The sequence below is a fragment of the Eschrichtius robustus genome, chromosome 15 (genome assembly GCF_028021215.1).
Source record: "Eschrichtius robustus isolate mEscRob2 chromosome 15, mEscRob2.pri, whole genome shotgun sequence".
Classification (NCBI taxonomy): domain Eukaryota; kingdom Metazoa; phylum Chordata; class Mammalia; order Artiodactyla; family Eschrichtiidae; genus Eschrichtius; species Eschrichtius robustus.
The window spans coordinates 41,193,718-41,213,467 of NC_090838.1; positions in this window are offsets into that span (position 1 = coordinate 41,193,718).

Consider the following 19,750-nt stretch of genomic DNA (forward strand, 5'->3'; position numbering starts at 1 on the left):
GACTAAATGCAATGTGGGCTCTTGGAAAGGAAATCAGAAAAAGGATTAATAGATATTAGTGGAAATTTTTGTGAAATATGAATTAAGTTTGCAGTTTAGTTAAGAATATTGCACCAAAATTAATTCCTTAAAGTTTTGACAAATGTAGCTTGGTTATGTAAGATGTTAACACTGGAAGAAGTGAGGTGAAGGAGCTGCATGAGTTCTCTGATCTATCTTTGTGACTTTTCTGAAAATCTATAATTATGTCAAAATCAAGAGTTAAAAAAAAATGCTGTACCACATGATGTTGTTTAAGGGACTCCTGCCAAAATATTTGAAAATCCCTAGAAAAGTGTAAAGTATCATACATAAAATATGACTTTTCTTTTTACTATGGGGGAATAGAAATAGTAGAGAGTGGGAGGGGGGCTGCTGGCTAACCTGAGAGATGAAGGGAAATAGTTTAAGTGGCATTTTTAAAAGATCCAAAACCAGTGTCTAACTCCTGCTTATCAGAACACCAGCTTCAAGGGAGAGGTTTTGTTTTGTTCAGGGCTGTATTCCAAGCCCTAGAACAGTGCCTGGCACAGAGCAAGTGCTCCATAAACATTGTTGAATGAATGAATGCGTGAACGAATGAATGTTGTTCTATATTGGTCATGAAGTGAGGCAGAGTTGGAAAGTGCTGCCAGCAATAAGAAGAGATGATAAACCCCCAAGTAGTGGTTAGGATGTGGGAGAATAATCTGAATCCTTGTCTGTTTGGTGAGGGGTCGGGGGTGAGGGGTGTGGTCAAGGTCAGAGCAAAATGAGGGTTATCAAAAGTAGAGGGACCGTTCGAGGGAGATATCTTGGGAGGACCAGGATTAAAAGCGCCCAGGAGAGCAAGAACAGCCAAGGTGCAGAACCTGAGGTGTGTGACGAGTGTTTCGAGCAGCTCTCGGAGTCCTTAACCTTTTTCACAAATCTAGGACTGCTCCTGACCAAGGTCTCTGTTCCTCTGAATCAGTCAGCCCACTGACCCGGGGCAGGAAGAGCTGGTTGCTTGAACAAAGCCCTCTTGTTACAACTAGACGGGGATATGTATGCCCAGGTATACGACACCCTTAATCCCAGAACAACGAGGACTATGGATTTCTGCCCCTACATTTGGGTTCCAGCTTCTGTATAGAAGCATCTTCCAAACCCATTTGGGGAGAGGTAGAGAGAACACATTTCCCCTGCCTTGGTGAAGTTATCTAGATTGTACAGCCCCCCACGCCCTTCAGAGTTGGGATGTGCAGTCTAGCATAACTAAACACACTGCAGACCTAGGCTGGCAATGTTTTTAATTCTGGGGAACTTTTTCTTTTTTTTAACATCTTTATTGGAGTATAATAGCTTTACAACGGTGTGTTAGTTTCTGCTGTATAACAAAGTGTAATTCTGGGGAACTTTTAAACTGTGTTTTCTAGTTAATAACTGTTTCCTAGGGCTGGGGGTTCGTTCCGCACGCTGGCCATTTCTTAGGCCTCCACCAGCACCCGTGTTTCCTGCTGAAGGAAGCCCTGTCCCCCACAGAGCCCATAATGAGGCCTAAGGAGTGCTGGTCCAGTTAGCCGAGGCCACACCGAGTGCAGAGCTGCCAGCATCTCTTTCTCCACTTATGTAACACAGAAAAATTAGTTCTTTCCTCCCATTCTTCACATTGATTTAATTTTTTCCTAAATTTCCAGGGTTGAGCCCCATAGTGTGGGCTAAGGCCGGCTTCCAGGCTTACGACCATCATTACTGTCGACTTTCAGTTTCCAGCAGAAAGTTAGTTTTTCCCAGAGTTGGTAGCTCAGCTGTTTCATATCATAATGGGGAGGAAAAGTGGCAGGCGGGCTGTCAAACCTGATGCAAATGATATTTTATAAAAAGTGGTTTAAATTGGCTGAAGCTGTTTTTAGACTGATCAGTTAAAAAAGTATGTAGGACATCTTTCTGACTTGCAGAAACAGCTCCCAAGAATTAGATGTTTCATCATACACTTTGGGAGAGGTTTGTAGGTGGGCACAAGCTCATTAAAAAGTAGATGAGGATTTGTTAATGTGGAAATATGTAAATTGGGTTCAGGCTGCCCTCAATTAATTGGAAGGGACTTGTGAGCTAAGTGGGGAAAAAGGGAAAGAGATATTGGAAGAATATACTTGCATGCCCTGGAGAGTTAATCTTTGCTCTTGGTTTCCACTGGGGCTGTTTGAAGAGTTGCAGGAATTCTGCCTGAAGACACCAGAGGCAGGGCTCCTTGGCTCCTAGGGATAACAATTACAGGTTTCCCTTGCCATCTGGAAGTAGATCGTTCCTATGAAACCTTTCTAAACTGAAATGGCATAAAGCAAAGAAATAATTACCTTAGGACACATCTTGCTAACAACTGCACAAAATAGATTGAGATAGAGCACAGATGCTCACAAGACATAGTTCAAAGCCATGGCAGCTTGATGTTGAGTCTAGTTCCCGAGAAAGGAGCTCAGCGGTGCTATTCTTGCTGCTCAGGGTGCCAATGCCTCTATCATGGTTCAGCTCTCAGCAAAACAAATAGTGAATGCTATTTATTTTCACGTTTTGCCTTTTTTTCATGAAAGTGAAAATCCTCTTTGGATTTTAGCAAAAACAGGTACTAATGTAGGTCTTTCGTACAAATAAAATGGTGTAAATCATACTTTTGAAAAGTATGTATCTCTCATGTTCAGCAGGAACAGAAGAGGCTAGTAGTGTTTGATAAAGGGATTTCAGGGGTAGCAGCTAACAACTGGGGGAAGTTAACTTTTCTGAGTTCTGGGAAGATTACAGTCATCCCTTGGTATCTGCCAGGGATTGGTTCCAGGACCCACCATGGATACTAAAATTTGTGGATGTTCAAGTTCCACGGTGGGTTTTCCTTATCTGTGGGTTCCTCATCCACAGATTCAACCAACTGCAGATCATGTACTAGGTTTGCCATCTGTGGTTGGTTGAATTTGCTGATAGGGAACCAACGGATGTGGAACGGTGGAACGTGAGGATACAGAGGGCCGACTGTATATTTATTGAAAAAGATCCATGTAAAGTGGACCCAAACAGTTCAAACCCATGTTGTTCAAGGGTCGCCTATGGTTTCCACTGAGGAACTTTGGAGTCTGTGGTTTATATTGGTATCTGGGCTACCAAATGCCCTTCTTTTCTTTCTTTCTACTCAAACCCTACACTCAGTCATTTTCTGAATTCAGGGCCAGCCTAGACACAGCAAGTATGCTCGCCTCTCTAGAGCCAACTCTGCCAACCCAGGAAATGTGTCTCTTCTCTCTTGTTAAGTCTATGGAATTAGGCTTTTTGAAGCTCATCTCTGGTATAATCTAGATGAGACACACAATACTGAACATACCTAATCACATCTGGCTCAGCACAGAGATGCTGGAAATTTGTGTGAAAATGATGAATATGAGAACGGCTATAATATCTCCCTCCTCCTGCTGGCTATCAAAAATTCTAAGTGAGTTTATTCAGTATCTCTCTGCTTCCTCCCTGGATTCATCCTAGGACTTAGGGGATAACGAGTTGGGGGCGGGGGTGGGGAGGACCAGAGGGAGATAACAAGGAGGTTTTGGGGGGTGGCTTTAGGTGGTTTGGAGGAGAGACCCAAGAGCAGGTGAAATTCACACACTGAAGAAGGAAAGAGACTTTAACAAGCGTTGCTGTTCATTAAAGTCCTTTTCATGGTGTTAGGTGTTAGAGAAAAAAATAAGGTTTGGAGCTGAATTATGTTCATATTATTTCAATGGCATGGACCATGTTTTTTGACTATGATACCATTCTGGTGCCAAACCATGTGGATCACAGCATCGTAAGCATTATATTAGGTTCATCCAGTTGGCCAGTCCACATATACAGCTGGGTCTGTACTCTCTGCCTTCTATGAGATAAGCAGAAATTGTGGTGTGAGCCCTGGAGGAATCTACTTGGGAAGACAAAAGACTGGAAACACATATAGAGATGTTGCTCGTTCACTATGGTGATCACTATGAGGAGAGAGGCTAAATCACGCAAGGACTTCAGTAGCTCCTGTTTCCTGCTGGAGCTGATCTCATCTTTGTTTGGCTTTGCAGTGTATCTAAATGCTGACCTTGGTCTTTCTGCTCTTTCTTCATGGTATAGTTCAGTGCTCTTGTTTGCTTCATTCAGGTTATTCTTCTCTTTACCTTGTGTATCTCCCTCAATTCTGACTCCCTGCCTTTGTTCCAGCTGTCACCCTCACTTGGGGACATCCTTTCTTCTTTTTCTCATCTGTTTGCATCCTAACCATGCTTCAGGAGGTGATGCGAGGTTTTAATGATCTGTGAAACTTTTGGTTCCCAATTTCACCAGAATCTTTCTGTGTTCATTGTACTCCGTTTTTAAGTATTAATTATTTTATGCAGCTTAGTCATAAGATTGAGAAAATTAGAATCAAAATATCAGAGAGTTGGAAGGACGCTTACAGACCATAGGTGACCACCTCCATTCATTTTTTCAGATGATGCAGCTGAGGTTCAGTGACATATTGTTACTGACTTTAGAACATCCACTGGGAATATATGTTAATGTGTACAAGCTGAAAATTGCTATAGAAATAGTTGTTATTCTTGTAGTGGCAGAGTCATGTCTAGGAGCCAAGTTCTCTGACCCCTTCCTCTATCCATTATATGAAGCTGCCTCCACCAAATTGCTACCATCCTCTATAGGCCTTGTCTGCCCAGTTTGAGGTCAGAGATCAAAGTTTGGAGGGAAGCATCATGTGGCAGCTGTCATGTACCAACTGCAATTTTACAAATACCCTGAGAGGTAGTGTATCATACTTACTCTTACGAATGAGGACACTAAACCTCGGAGAGGTTAAAGTGTTTGCCCAAGATCACACAGAAAGCAATAAAGGCAGTATTCAAATGTAGATCTGCCTAACTCAAAAGCTTGTGTGTCTCCTTTCTCTTTCCTCTATATCATGCTCCTTGATGCAGAAATAGATTCCTTTTTCTTTTATTTCCCTCAGCATTTATCCCATCTTTGGCCACAGTATACAATCAGTCACAATGTTCTGCTTCATTGATGGCTAAGTCCTCCACAGGAAGTCTCTATGAACCTTGTCTTTTTCAATGAACAATTTCCAAGTATGATCCATCTCACAAACCTTATTTTCTTTTTTTTTTTTTTTTCTTCTATGTTTCTCTGTAATTTTAACAGGTTCACATTTTATTATTATTATTAGTTAAACATGTATTTATTTGGTTGCTGCAGGCGGGCTCCTTAGTTGAGGCACGCATGTGGGATCTAGTTCCCCGACCAGGGATCGAACCCAGGCCTCCCGCATTGGGAGCCCCGAGTCTTCACCACTGTGCCACCAGGGAAGTCCCAAACCTTATTTTCTAATGGTTCACAATCATTAAAAAAATCCTAGGTTAAAAAGAATTTCATGTGCTTTGGCTCTCTAGAGAAAGATGTGAGAAATTTGGCTGGTGCTTTGAAGTCTTCAGTTAAAAGTCACTCTTGGAGAATAAAGGACAGTTCGTCTTATTTTTCAGTGGGTGAATTCTGCATGATAATTGACAAGAACGAAAATGGGGTCAGGGTCTGTCATAGCCCAAACTGATGTGGAGAGCTGCTCTCCGCTCCAACACAAGATTGTACATGCCGACAACAACTCTTCTGGACAATGCATAGATGCAATGACTTGAATACCTACAGTGGGCTCTGGTCACCTCAAGAGGTTCTCTTTTTTCCAGTGTCAGTAGTTTTCTCTTTGTCTCTCTCAGAAGTTTCTCTTACTGAGCCTGGCCATTTTTTCTTTGGGCCTGCTCAGTTGTCTTCATTAGATGAGATGCCCCACATGACACATTATGCTGAGGTAGCCCTAAAAAAGTATTAATGCCACTGATCTAGGGTAAATTTATTCTTTAAGAGTGCTGTTAGAGGCATAATGTCTTTAATTCCAAAGAGTGAGTATAATTTAGGGTCCTTGGAGGTATGGAAGGCTGGTGAGAAGGTTGTTTTGGCTGAGTATCTATAGATATTAGGTGGGGAAAAGGAAGGAATATATTTTTGTACCTTTCAGACTACCTGTGTATCCATTAAGTACCATGCATCGAAAATGCACCCTAATTTGTAATGAGACAGTAGTGGTTGTGAGATGAAGGGGTAAAGGGAAAAGGTCTAAATTAGGGGACGTTCACCATGAGACCAAAGTTATTTTGAGTTATGACCTTCTCTCTTCTGTCCTAGTTGCAGACCGTACTCTTTGTGGCTATGGCTACATATGCGACTGCCATTTGCCTCATTTGACATCACTGCCGTTGATGTAGCAGAAGCCAAGCATCCATCTGGCCTTCACTCAGCATCCCTTTATTTTCTTTTATTCTTTTCCTGACAGCTACTGGTGAGTGATTTGATCTCAGATCGTAATCTACACACTCAAAAATGACCCTCAGGCATACGCTATACAGAACACGGTAGCCTTCATCCAATTTTGCCTGTCACTACCTATCTCTTTCATCTAATGATGTGAGAGTCTATTTGCCAAACAATTGCAGTTTGGACTGTGGTTTTGAATAATGTCACTGGCAGATGGGTTTATTCAGCCTCTGGGGATGGCATCTCCTGATGGCCCTCTTAATGCCCCAGTGTTTATTCTTTTCACTGCGAAAGTGCTCTCGCATTCATCTGAATTGTCAATTTTCCCAATACCTGTCTTTTAAATAGTAACCATTGTCTCTCTGTGTCCCTTGAGGATAGAAAGGTTAAACAGCAAGTTTTCCGCTTCTATAGCATGCAGCTGCTGAGAGAGGAGTTCTCGACTAGACCACATCTCCATCTAAAGTGGTCTTATACAACCTTGGCTAATTAAAGACAAAGGGATGGTCTGATGGCCAATACATTCTCCTCCTGAAGGTTGGAAGGTTCGTCTGCTTGACATCTGTCACAAACTACTCATTCATGACTACTGTGTTCTCTGTAATGTCTTGGGTGCTGAGGGGCTCTGGAGCAGTTTACTGAGATATTCTTGCCCTTAAGGAATTACAGTCTAATCCACCCATTCAAGAATCTGTGTGGATTATCTATTATGCACGACACATTGTGCCAGGGTATGAAATGAAAAATGTGGGCTGTGTCCTTGAGTGATCACAATACAGTAAGATTAGTTATATTCAAAATACAACGCAATGTCTTATGCGATGAATGGCATAAGGGTATGTTATAACTGTTCAGAGGCAAGGAATATCTAGCTATTTTGCAGGCATGCCACGTTTTTACTGCACAATGCCAAACTCATTTGCTTTTCTGTTTCTTTTCCTACCCTCAATTTTGCTCCTCTTTTTGTCTTCTTCAAATAGTGTCATTCTAGCCAACAGAACTAAAATATCAATCTTTTCCTCCCCTCTCTTCTACCTCCCCTTTCTCGACCAGATGTTGTCAATTCTATACGGTAAATGTTTCACAACACGCCTTCTCTTCATTGTCCCTGCCCTCTTCTCCAAGTGCATTCTCTTTTCATTTGTAATTTGGGTTCTTGCAGTAATTTCTAAGTGATTGATCTGTGTACAGCTGCTTCTTCATCTAATTCATCCTCTACACTGCTGTCAGAGTTACAATTCTGATCTTATTTGACTATTTTATTTTAGTTTTCATAAGAGAAATGTTCAACTATGAAAGTATGACATATGGGGACCTGCATCAGGGGTTAGCAAACATTTTTCCTGTAAAAAGTCAGTAAATATTTTAGGCTTTGTGGACAATATAGTCTTTGTCACAACTATTCAACTTTGCACTGTAGTGCACAAGCAGCCTTAGATAATAAATAAACAAATGGACATTGCTGTGTACCAATAAAACCTTATTTATGGACACTGATATTTGAATTTCATATAATTTACATGGAATAGTATCCTTCATGAGAAGGATACATGAAGTAGTGTCCTTCATAAGAAGGATACATTAAGTAGTATCCTTCTTTTGATTGTTTTTCAACAAGCGAAAAATGGGAAAACCATTCTTAGTGCCTGGGCCACACACACACACACAAAATGGCAGGCCAGATTTGGTCCATTGGCAAAACCCTGGCCTACAGAGTCTGATCCTTCCTTACCTCACTGACATCTCATTACCTCCATTCCTTCACCTTCTCTCCAATCCTTTGTTCCTGCCACAACAGACTACTCACCTATTTCTGTGCATACCATATACTTTCATACTTCTATACCTGTGATTCTTAACCCTGACTGCCACTTGGGCAAGAAGACTCAATACTGGATCCTGGGGAATCTTCTCATATCCTTGAAACCAGCCCAAGGACTTTTGTACTTAGTCTTCCAGAAAGCCATTCTCCTGTGACTATCCAGTGTCATCTCCCAAATATCAGAAATAGTAAAGAACTGAGCTTTTCCCTGGTTTGCGAGGTAACAAATCAGTCGGCCACAATGTCATGGATGCCGGCTTGTTACCTCATCTTGAAGTAGAAGATGTCTTTGGATTTTTGGTTTTCTAATGATCTGTCTGGTTTTGTGGGGGGATTTGAGGAGCTTCAACAACTATGAATGACACCGTTGTAGCCGTCTTCCAGAGTCCTACCATTTCTTTCTCTCACTGTTTTAATCTTACCTAATATGATCATCCATTATTTTTCATTGTCTGCAATTTACACTCAGCCTCAAGACCTTGTTTGGAACATACCTTTTTTTTTTTGTTCCCTCTTCTAGTTTCTAACTCAGATACCTTTCCCAGAATATGGACGTTTTATATAGTGCTATAACATAATTTACAAGGTCTTAATTCACAAAACTCAACACCTTGTGTTAATATTCATTTTATACTTAAACTTTCTTTTTTAAAGAACAAAATAATGCCATTTGCAGCAACATGGATGTAACTAGAGATTATCCTACTAAGTGAAGTAAGTCAGAAAGAGAAAGACAAATACCATGTGATATCACTTATATGTAGAATATGTATTATATGTAGAATCTAAAATATGGCACAAATGAACATATCTACTGAACAGAAACACACTCAGAGACATAGAGAACAAGCTTGGTTGCCGAGGGGAAGGTGGGGAGAGAAAGGGCTGGACTGGGAGTTTGGGGTTGGTGGATGCAAACTATTACATTTAGAATGGATAAGCAACAAGGTCCTACTGCAAGCACAGGGAACTGTATCCAGTCTCCTGGGATAAACCATAATGGAAAAGAATATTTAAAAAGAATGTGTATGTGTGTAAAGCTGAGTCCCTTTGCTGCACAGCAGAGATCGCCACAACATTGTACGTCAACTATACTTCAATACAAAAACAACATAAACTTTCTTTTTTTTAGATATGAATTAAGTAATCTTCTATAATGTGTTTTACGGCCTTTCAATGCAGGCTGAAAAATAGTCTAATAGCAATGACAGAAAAAAAAATGCCAAGTTATAGTTAATGGTGTATATTAGTGTCTTTAGCTCTTTGTAAAGTTAATGAATGACCAAATCACCTTTGAAAGGCAGTTGATACTGAGAAATATCATGGGTTTCTGGCTTCTTATCCAGCTATTGAAACCCATCTTATACACAGAGGCATGTAGATTCTGTCAAGCCTCATTGATGTCTTGATGAAAGTGCTAATATTTATATCATAAAGGTCCCCTTTTCAAACACAAACTGCTACAATTTACTGTTTTTATGTTGTAAAATTTCTGAAAGTATGCTGGATCCAGTGGATCAGCTTACCCATTCTGAGTCAGATGAGACTTTACTAGAAGCATGACCTGTTTGAATACCACATTAGTTCTCTTTGCTGCCATAGAATTTACCACAGACTTAGTAGTTGGTAAATTACTCGGTCAGATGTCTGGATGGGCATGACCGGCTCCTCTGCTGAGCTTCAACAAGACCAAACTCAAGGCAGGAGGCTGCCTGCATCCGTCTTCATGTTTTCCAAGTGGCCCTACACATGGCAGGTTGAGTCCCTCTCCTGATTCCAATGTCTCCGACTTCCCCTCAGACCACTTCTCTCTTGCATCCAGCCAGAGGCAGCTCTCTGCTTCTAAGGGCTCATATGATTAGACTTGGCCACCTCGATAATCCAGAAAAATGTCCCTACTTTAAGATTAGTAATCTTTTTTGGGTTTTTTTGACTTTCTTTTTAATAAATGTATTTATTTTTTGGCTGTTTTGGGTCTTCGTTGCTGCACGCGGGCTTCCTCTAGTTGCGGCAAGCGGGAGCTACTCTTCCTTGCAGTGCGTGGGCTTCTCATTGCGGTGGCTTCTCTTGTTGCGGAGCCCGGGCTCTAGGCGTGCGGGCTTCAGTAGTTGTGGCACATGAGCTCAATAGGTGTGGCTCGCGGGCTCTAGAGCGCAGGCTCAGTAGCTGTGGTGCACAGGCTTAGTTGCTCCGCGGCATGTGGGATCTTCCCGGACCGGGGCTCGAACCCGTATTCCCTGCATTGGCAGGCAGATTCGTAACCACTGCTCCACCAGGGGAGTCCTAGTAATCTTTTTTTATCTTTTTATTTTATATTGGAGTATAGTTGATTAAGACTGTTGTGTTAATTTTAGGTGTACAGCAAAGTGATTCAGTTATACATAGACATGTAGCTATTCTTTTTCAAATTCTTTTCCCATTTAGGTTGTTACATAATATTGAGCAGAGTTCCCTGTGCTATACAGTAGATCGTTGTTGGTTATCTGTTTTAAATATAGCAGTGTGTACATGTCAATCCCAACCTCCCTAACTATCCCTCCCCCCTCCCCTTCCCTGCTGGTAACCATAAATTCATTCTCTAAGTCTGTGAGTCTGTTTCTTAATTACATTTGCAAAGTTTCCCTTTCCATGTAATACACATATTCATAGATTCCAGGGATTAGGACATGGACATCTTTGGAGTACCCTTCTGCTAACTACAAATATTATTATTTTTATTCCTTGGTGGCTGAAAAACATACTAGGTTAACGAGGGTAATCAAAAAATAACATGAAAATTTATTTATTTATCATGGAGCAAGGATTTCCACATTACCTCCTTCATTGTCTCTCCATTTCATACTTCTGTCCTGATATAGAAAAGATAGTTAATAGTTGTAACATTAGGTACCAAGGGTAAGTTTATAGAAACCTTTAGTGGGTCAACGTTAATCTCAAAGGCCAGAGACAACCCTAGAAATATAGTTTTCTTTCAAAACCTCTTCCATCTCTGTTATTATGAGGATGGTATAAGAGAATCCTCAGGCAATTGACAAATTCACTTCTAGCTAACTTAAGGAATAATAATAATAGCTGACATTTATTCTGCCATTAATATTCACTAGGCTATTTGATTAACTCTTCACATACCCTATCATAGTTGACATTCACAACAATTCTGTGAGGTAGAAATGATTTCTGTGGTATACAAAGAGGCATTAAAGTTCAATGATATGCCCAAGGCTTAAAAGTGGTAGAGCCAACATTTTAAAAGCCAGATGCAAAGCCTGTGCTGTTTAGAAAAAATAAGTGCTGTTTTTATTAAAGTTATACATGAGAACATTTTAAAGAGTTATTATACAAGGTTTGTTACCAAAAATAGCAGTCTTCTGCCCACATCATTCCCTTTTTCATCTCCCAAAGACAACTGCTTCCAATGGTTTTATCTGTTTGGTTACCTCCATGGCTCTATATAACATGCTTACACTAGTATCTCTTGAGTTTTCAGTTTTAGTACTTGTCTTTTGACTCTTTCCCTTGGAAAATGAGAATTTAAGTCTCTCATTTGCCTTACCTAACTTCTTTTTTAAAAACCTCCCATTTTCCATCTTGTCATTTTACACACCTCCTGAATTTTTTAATGCATGCTATCGTAGTTTTAATTTCCAGGAGATTTTTTTTTTTATCCAAATGTTGTTTTTGCACAGCACATTGTTCTTATTTCTATGAGGTTATTAATGATCTATTTGTATTTTATTATTTTGTTCTTTTTCTGCCAAGTTTCTTTCTCTATTTGTTTTGGTTTCTGCTCTTCAAGTAGTTTTTTCTCAGTTTTCTGCTGATTCTAGGCTTCCTGCTCGTATTTAAGATAATGGAAGGTCTGTTTGCATAGATTAGTTAATTGTGGGCTTCATTACATGGTGTTATAGTGGGGAATCATCAGTGTTGTATAGACACTTTCTCTAGGCCTGGTTAGATTTCCAAGAGCGACAGCACTCTGAGGTGTTGGTAAGGAAAGAGAGCTGCTGGTGGTAGGGGTCAGGAGTGGGTATCTCAAGATTCTATATGCAGGCTTTCACATTTTCTCCCCTTTCTTGGTATCACATTCCTATTCTTACCAGCGCTTTCTGTCCTCTAGATTGAAGACCCCCTGTTTTTTTCTCAGGAGAATACATCTCTAATCTTGTGATGGAATAGAAATGTTCAGTTAATCAGACAGATGATCTTAGGGTCCAACTGCTCTGTAAACAGACTTTGAACTGATTCTCCCATTTGGAGCCCCATTTTTACCCCCACTTCCAGAGGTGATAGGTGATACCCCTTTCTGAGCCTTTCTTGGGGTTCATGAATCAAGTTGCTTCTCAGCATTCCCTATTTCATTCAAGATGCAGCTTTTGGGGTTTGCCCTTGTGCATCTGCTTCCCGACTTTCTCAATGTTGTTGCTGTTGCCTCCTCTCTTTTCTTTACGAGCTAAACTTCTAAAAAATTGCTTTTCTATCCTTTCAATAGGTCTTGAAAGGGAGCAGGGGTAAACACTTGTGCTCGCTCTGCCATCTGCCGTCTTTCGCTGGCACCCGATCCAACTGCATTATTGATGCAGGCGTGTTGTCCTTTCAGGCTCTACTCCATCGATATTGGCATTCACTTAGGTTGTTCATTCAGATGAACAACTAAGGTTGAAGGGTACGGGCGATACAAAAGGCCCTTTCCTATTCCAGGGCCTCATAGAGTACACTGGTGTGGAGTATGGATTTTCAGATGCAAATATCAACACCCACACTTCCTTCCCAACAACGACCTTCAGAAGCAGCTGCAATGCTACCACTTAGTTCAGCTTAGCAAAGGATCCTACAAGGAGTGTGGAAATTGTGGTTGAGTATTCTCCAGGCTCTTTCAGAAAGAGAGCCAGAGACGAATCTTATTGTGTTCCCTCAAGAAGGAAGAAATACAATTACCTATATAAATCTGAGCATTAAAGCAAGACGTCCAGGTTTTTCTCCTCAGCAGTAACCATGCTATTGACAAGTTACCAGGGATCCTGAAGGCAGATAGGAAATAACTGTTACAATAATAGGTGGCAGACTGTGGTTTAATTGGAAAACCTTGAGTTCCCTTGAATCTGTACTTTTTCTTGAGCTGCTCAGTTGTTTGATAGCTATGCACTAAGTACTAGCTTCAGGCCAGGCAGAGTGTGAGGCTTACGGTGTTGAAACTAAAAAGAGATGTGGGGTGGCACCTGCCACAGTGCTTGGAATATCTTGGTTCTTGGTAAATAGTTGTTAAAGTGAAAATATGGACCTTGCTCTCAAATAGTATGTTCTCTAGACAGGAAGGCAAAGGCATTTTGTAAGAGTGCATAGAAGAAACAAAACTTTACGTAGGTGTGAAAGATAGAGTAACAATCAGGTGAAAATTAATTACTGACCAGTCTCCCTTCCCCTGCATACTTGAAAAACTTGATCAAGTTAAGGCGAAAGTAAGTGATTGCTTGATAAAATGTTGTGCAAAATATTCAAAGCATTAAATATTGTCTGGTGTGACTGAAGATGTCAGGACTGCATATTTGGAATCCCAAACAATTTTGTGAGTGAACAAGGGCAAGGAAAATATTTGGATCTTAGAGCACTTATGTCTAACTTCTACACTTTTTTCTTCTTTTCTCAATGAAATGAGGCTATACATGGGCATCATAGGCTCATAAGTATTGTATATAAGGCATTTCTGAATAAACTGTTTTGACTAGATTAACCAAGTTGTTCAGTCAAAAACCCATTCCTATTATAGGTTTGAGTGGCATTTTAAAATCGAGAATCCCTTAGTTTCATAGATGATGAAATTCATATATTCATCCAGTTATCTTGTCATCATATGAATAGAATGGTAGTCTGGGGCTTAATTTGTAAAACTAATGGAAAACACTCGAGGAATTTTGTACCATGTATTCTTTTGTGATAGGTTTAGTCTTGAAAAATATATGCCATCACTCAAAGGGAAATATTTAAACTGTTTTAATATGTGTGGCAGATATTGTTTACTGGCACATAGCCATATACTCGCCTTTCTACTGGTGGTACATTTCCCGGACCCACTTTGGGCTCAAGGGAGGTTCTGTCAGTGGGAGACCTTCATGGAGGATTAGAGGCAGGAGGGCAGTAGAAGCCATTCTGCTTCTGCTGAAACTTAGGCAGAAGAACCAGCAGTGGTAGCAGTAGGGTCATGGTTCTTGTTCAGGATTCAGTGGTACCAGCAGCAAGTGTAGTCCCTTCAGATCTTGCAAGGGCACTGGCTGCTTCTTGATCTCTGGTCAATATCACCCTCCCCCTTTTGCTGCCCCAGAACTTTCAACACTTTTCTAATTTCTTGCATTAAATCTCTCTATAGGCTATGAAGAGTGGTTTCTCTTTACCTCCCCGGGTACTGGCTGATAAAGAACAGAATTCCTTAAAACTGCAATCAGGATTTTCCTGTGTCTTTTAGTAAAAAGCGTTCTGTAATTTCTAGATATTTACCTGATACTCTGGTTTCTCTATTCTTGCCCTTCTGAGGACATTAGTTTAGTCTTATTTGGAGGTCATAAATGTAACTACATAGATATTAATCCCATGTAATCAAATAGTCTTTAACCTTATCTTATTTTACATGGCATAAATGTACCACACTTTACTCTTCAATTGTATGTTATATATTTAAATGTTTTTGGAAAATGTTCTTGAATTAATTATCTATTGTAGCATAACAAATTCCCTCAAAACTTAGTGGCTTAAAACAACGCTTGTTATCCCGTGGCTTCTGTAGGTCAGGAATCTGGTGTGGCTTAGCAGAGTCATCTGTCTCAGAATCTCTCTAAAGACTATAAGGTATTGACGGGTGTTTTCGCCTCATTTGAAGGCTCAACTAGTGGACGATCTGCTTCCAGCACATGATTGTTGTTTGGATTCAGTTCCTCATGGGCTGTTGGACTGAAGGCCTAAATTCCTCATGGGTTGTCACCTGGAAGCTGCTCTCTGTTCCTTGCCACATGGGTTTCTCAACAGGGGAGCTCACAACATGGTATGATGGCCATCTTGGAGACACAGTCTTTTATAACCTAATCTGGGAAGGGACAGTCCATCACTTTTTCCATTTTCTGTTTGATAGAAGCAAGGCATTGCATCCGGCCCACACCCAAGGGGAGAGGGATCACACAAGCATGTGAATACTGGGAGGTGGGGGTCATTTGGAGTCATTTCAAGAGGTGCCAAACACATTACTTTCCTAAACAAACAGTGCGTTTCTTGATTTCTGTTTCAGTGTTTAGTAAAATATTGATGAAAGTTGGGCTTTTACGTGGTGTAGTCAGCCTAATTATGTGGTTTCAGTGACTGTATACATAAACTTATAAGCAGTAGAAACAGGCAGCCAAACAAATTAACCCACCTCCATTTCACCCTGGGTTATACACTTATTTCTTGAGAATGCAATTAATACATTATTAGTTTTCACTTATAGATTGTGTAAAATCACCCCATAAATGAATCACCTTAGCTACTACCAGTTTATGTGAGAGATTTTCTTTAGTTAAGGAGAACTTTAGGATCTTCAAGTCAACCTCCACTATGGAATCATCTTTTAATGGCCACAGAAATGAAAAACATGCCACCTGCAGACTTTCAGATAAACAGATCCCCATTTCCAGTGGAAATGGAAATGTCTACTTTCAGTGGGATCTTTCAGAATTGCATCATGCTTGCACTTCTGTCTCTTCCCTAAATCCTGATAAATAACGAAGTGCTCTCTTTGGATAGGGGCAGGTGTCTGCTATTAAAGACGCTCACAGGGCAACTCTGTGCTCTCTCTTAGGAGTCGTGCCAGTGCTTTTATCACTTCCAATCTAAAAGGGGCTTAAAGTTGCTTCGTTAAAACCCTCTCTATGAAAAGTCAAAATCCTTCCATAAGTCAGAATGAGATACATCTATATAAAGACTCAGCAGTTACGTTACTTTCCAGGTAGAAAATGTATTGGCTATGCTCCACCATATTACATTGGAAGAAGAAATTTTTTTATATAAATCTCAGATATCAGAGATATGAGCACACAAGTTTTAAACATACACACTGCAATATTTGGTACAAGGCTTTGCCTTGCATGAAGGCAGAGACAGCTTTACCCAAGTGGTGAGATTTTAAGAGCAAGGGACAAACCAACACCTTAAACGAACTCTACTTCCAGTTTAACTATGATGTCAGCTGTTCTCTTATTTAAGAGTTACTGCTATGGATGAATTAATTGTCCCCTTTCCAAATGCAAATGCCTACAGAAGGAAAAAAATGTAAGTAATTTTCAGAACCCAGTAGCTTTGGATAAATTAGTCATATTCTTTCCATAGGAGGGTTCTTGATAGATGGCAGAAGGTGGTGGGAAGAAAGCTGAGTACCTTCCCCAGGCAAGTGGATGGAGAGTGAGGGTCACAGGGCAGTTAGGCCACTGGAAGAACAGATGACAAACTAGATAAAGTGAGAAAATCTCATGAATAAGGCATTTATTTGTGTGTCAGATGTTGTGTATCATATATATACATCCCATAATCCATTCTCACATCTCCCTTCATGGCTAGAAGAGGCAGAGCTGGGATTCAGGTTCAGCTCTGTCTGACACTAAAGACAGTGCTCTTTCATCATACTTTCTCAGAATTATTCTGGAATTTACAGTGGGAAGCCCCAAAAACAGAATTGGCAACTTTGTTTCCTAAGTGTATTTATGGTGAAAGAGAAAATGTGAGAGCCATCCTATGCTAGAATTGAAATGTTTGTTACTGCCTTTAGAGAGATCACATTTGGATCAGTTTCTCTTTCCCATGGAAATTGTTTGTTTGGTTATCTTAAAATTTCTGTCTTGAATGCTCCAGGCCACTTGGCATAGATAGTTTAAGGGAACTGTGAGGGACCGCATTTGCTAATGTGCCTCCTTTCCTTCCTGCAAATGTTGGACCAAACTACATCCTCAGAGACAGAAGCAAACGATAATTGATGGTCATATTAATAACCCTGAAATATCAAGAAAATGTCAAATTGTGTTCAGTGGCCTATATATAATAAGACAAAAATATACATCCTATATTTCAGAAAGATTTTTTTTTTTTTTTGTCTGTATTGGGTCTTCGTTGCTATGTGCGGGCTTTCTCTAGTTCTGGAGAGTGGAGGCTACTCTTCATTGCGGTGCTTGGGCTTCTCATTGTGGTGGCTTCTCTTGCTGCGGAGCACGGACTCTAGGCGTGCGGGCTTCAGTAGTTGCATCACATGGGCTCAGTAGTTGTGGCTCATGGGCTCTAGAGTGCAGGCTCAGTAGTTGTGGTGCACGGACTTAGTTGCTCCGCGGCACGTGGAATCTTCCTGGACCAGGGCTCAAACCCATGTCCCCTGCATTGGCAGGTGGATTCTTAACCACTGCGCCACCAGGGAAGTCCCCAGAAAGATTTCTAATACGTTTATTTTTCTAAATATTGGTGCCTGAATCCATTGATGTCAACTCATTCATTGACCTGTTGCTTAACTTTTAAAAATGCCTAAGAGTTGTTTGGCACGGTTCTTGTCCTCAAGAATTTCTACTCTTGTTCATCCAACAAATATTCATTAAGTACCTACTGGATACTGGGCAGAGGTCTAGAGGCTAGAGATAAAGCAGTGAATGAACTCATATAGAACAAGAAGACAAAAAGACGTTAAAAAGTTGAGGGGGTGGCTACATGTAGTGTACAGACTCCTAAAATTTGACGATTCCACAGAGAAGGGAAGAGTACAGTATTTGGGGAAATTTGCACTTGGCCAAATAGAGGTTGATTTTAATTTCCTGAAGGGTCTAAACTTTAATTTAAAAAGATCTAGCTCCTCTTAAACTTGCTGTCTGGCCCACACGTCCTTCTCCACAGGGAAACTAGCCTGCTGCCGTCCATCCATCTATGCACTCATTCATTCATTTGTTCAGCGATTACCTGAGTGCCTCCTACATGCAGGACAGTGGGTTGGGTCTCGTCAATGTGTATGAACTAAAGGGCAAGCCCTGCCCCTCATGGGAAGATGCATACATTGCAAAGTGCGAGTGAGGAAAATAGCAAAGAGTTATTTGACAGAATGCATATTGAAAGGCCTCTCTTAGGAGATGACATGCATGCTTGAAATCTGATGCATGAGGAAGGGGCAGACCAGTGAAGAAGTGAAAGAAGAGAATTGCGGGCTCAGCATTCAGCTTTCACAGGGACCAACAGCGAGAGTGAGATTAGTATGTTTAAAAATGAAAACAAGACCACTTTGGCAGGTGCATTGGGAGTGAAGGTGGCAGGTTTATAGGGTTGGAGAGGTGGGCAAGAATCAGACTGTCAGTGCCTTGTAAGTCATGGTAAAGAACTTGGGTTTTATTTTAAATGAAAAGGAAGTCACTGATTGGTTTTAAGAAGAGGGTCGTCCAAATTATGTTTATAAATATCTTTTGGCTACTTTGTGGAGAATGGCCTGAAGAAGGAAGAGACTGATGGAAGATGATTAAGAGGCTTTAGTTACAGACCAGGTGAAGACATCACAAGCTTTTCACTTGGCAAAACTGGCAGGTCATAAAAATAGAGTCAGTAATTTTGCCTTCCATTTGTCTGAAGCACTTGCTCTTCTTTGAGATATTGAATCAACTCAATAGTGACAATTGGCTTTTCTCTGGGGAATCACTGACCCAATAAATTTTCAAAGCCAGTGTCCAGTTTAACCCACAGTGGGGTCTTTTTTCCTAGATGTTCAGTAGCCTCTTCTCCTATTCTCCTCCCCCTCTTCTCCCTCCTCCTCCTCCCGCTCCTCCTCCCCCTCTCCCTCCTCCCCCTCCTCCCCCTCCTCCTCCCCCCTCCTCCTCCTCTCCTTCTTTTTCCCCTTCTTCCTCCCCCTCCTATTATAATTATTATTTTCCTAGTCTTCCTTGATTCTTCCAAGCAATATTTGTTATCTCATGGCACACTTATTCTCCCTCATTCCAGCTCAAACAAGAGGCTTCTCACATTCTCAGTCATCCTAGTCAAGTCAAAAGATAGATAATGACCACAGTCCATACTCTGTACAGAGCAGGAGAAGAAATGGTTCTTGTGTGATTAAGGAGATTGTATCATGTTCACAATTAACAATATGCACGTGAAAACAACTTAGTGATGAAAAGTATGATTGCCAAGGGAGGGTGGAGTCAGTGAGAGAAGGAGGCACTTGCTACCGGCTGGAGGAGAGTTGACCTTCACCCGGCTTACAATAATCAGGGTTCAATTCCAGAGCCTGTGAGGGGAGCAAATCCTGCCCTACCTCGTAAGTATCTACCCAGGGAGGGAGAGAGGAATGGATGGCAAGGATGCAAACTCCCTAGACTGTTATTAGTTGGCTTGGATTGCTATAACAAAATACCATAGACTGGGTGGATTAAACAACAGACATTTATCTTTTCACAGTCTTGGATGCTGGAGGTCCAAGATCAGGGTGCCTGCATGATTGGTTTCTGGTGAGGCCTCTCTCCCTAGCTTGCAGATAGCCACACATAGTAGAGAAAGAGAGCAATCTCTCTGGTATCTTTTCTTATAAGGACA